Raw genomic sequence first — 2,158 nt, 5'->3', positions numbered from 1 at the left:
GAGTCACCCCCACTTAAATGTATATTTATAGATAGTCAATGTGAATAGGTTGAGTACCCAAGAGTCACCCCCACTTAATGGGGTGTTACACCATCATAATAGGGTGTAAAATGGAGGGATAATGAGGAGGAGGCCAAAGGCCTCCCTCATCTCATAATACTCCCCCTCATCCATCCATTACCTTGGGTTTAGCTTATGAACACTTCAGAGTTCGTAAAGCTAATGGGGTGGATACTTCTGGATCCAGAGTAAACTTGTTTGCCTCGTTAAAACCTTAGCTGTGGAAACCCCAGTGGGAAAAAACCATCAGCCTAAGGAAAAAGAGTACAACCCATAGGTTACTCCCCCTGAACCATACAAGCTTCAGGCTTGTAGGTCTTTCAGATGTCTCATCCCTATTCCTTTTACAAGTTTTACAAAAGTACATCTAGGCAGAGCCTTAGTGAACAAGTCAGCTAAATTATTACATGATTGGATCTGCTGTACTTTAACTTGCTCCTCCTCTTGAAGATCGTGTGTCCAGAAAAACTTGGGAGATATGTGCTTCGTCTTGTCACCCTTGATGAAGCCAGACTGAAGTTGAGCAACGCAGGCTGCATTGTCTTCAAATATAGTAGTTGGCTCAAGGTCACCAGTCTTCAGGCCGGTAGACACTAAGATGTGCTGAATGACAGAACGAAGCCAAACACATTCTTTGCTGGTTTCATGGATCGCGAGGAGTTCGGAATGGTTGGATGAGATTGCTACAGTGGTTTGCTTAATAGACCGCCAGGAGATGGCCGTACCACCGAATGTAAACACAAATCCGGTTTGTGATTTTTTGGTGTGGGGATCAGACCCGTAACCTGCATCTGAATAACCAATTAAGGTGGGAGACCCACCCTTCGGGAAATATAATCCCAGGTCTATAGACCCTTGGAGGTAGCGCAGAAGATGCTTAACTCCATTCCAGTGGCGCTTTGTGGGCGCTGCACTGTATCTGGCTAGAAGGTTAACTGAAAACGCTATATCGGGACGCGTACAATTAGCCAGATATAATAGTGCTCCAATGGCACTGAGGTAAGGTACTTCAGGACCTAGCATTTCCTCCCCCTCTTCCAGCGGACGGAAGGGGTCGTTCTTTACATCCAATGATCGAACAACCATTGGTGTACTAAGAGGATGACATTTATCCATTCGGAAATTTTTAAGTAATTTCCGTGTATATGTGGATTGGTGTAACAGGATACCACCCTTAAGGTGTTCGATCTGTAAGCCAAGACAATACTTTGTTTTGCCTAGGTCTTTCATTTCAAAAGTATTCTTAAGGCTTTCAGATATCCCAGCGATCTCTGCAGGAGATCCAATGAGATTTAAGTCGTCGACATAGACGGCGACTATAATGAATCCTGTTCCCGATCTTTTTATAAAGATACACGGGCAGACTTTATCATTTGTGAATCCTTGCGTAGCAAGGAACTCACTTAGTCTGTTATACCACATTTTCCCCGATTGCTTAAGACCATATAATGATCTTTGAAGCCTAACAGAATAGACGTCCCGAGGTCTATCTGCTATCTCTGGTGGAATTTTATATCCTTCAGGGAGTTTCATATAGATATCTTTATCTATATTGCCATATAGATATGCAGTCACAACGTCCATGAGCTGCATTTCTAGGCCTTCCAGAGATGAGAGGCTTATTAGGAATCGGAAGGTATTCCCATCCATAACCGGAGAATATGTTTTTTCATAGTCTATTCCCGGTCTTTGGGAAAAACCTTGTGCTACAAGCCGTGCTTTGTAGCGCACAACCTCGTTGTGATCCGAGTTCGGACGAAGAATTTACAGCGGAAGCGGACGAATGCACCTCAACGGAGTGTCTCGGCCAATGTGAGACACCCCAGGGGTGTCTCGGATTTTGTGAGACACCCCAGGGGTGTCTCGGATTTTCCGAGACACCCCAGGGGTGTCTCGGATTTTCATAGACACCCCAGGGGTGTCTCGGATTTTGTGAGACACCCCAGGGGTGTCCCGGATTTTGAGAGACACCCTCATGCCTATAAATACAAGCCTTAGGCCTCATTTTTTTAGGGCTGGAATTCTCGTGCCTCGGCGAAGCCCTGCCGGATTGAAGACTTAAAAGTACACAGATTTCAGAGAGGAGGAGGAGAGATCG

Source organism: Asparagus officinalis, chromosome 9 (assembly GCF_001876935.1).
Source record: "Asparagus officinalis chromosome 9, Aspof.V1, whole genome shotgun sequence".
NCBI lineage: Eukaryota > Viridiplantae > Streptophyta > Magnoliopsida > Asparagales > Asparagaceae > Asparagus > Asparagus officinalis.
The sequence above is the reverse complement of the archived record's forward strand: the minus strand, read 5'-3'. Positions refer to the sequence as shown.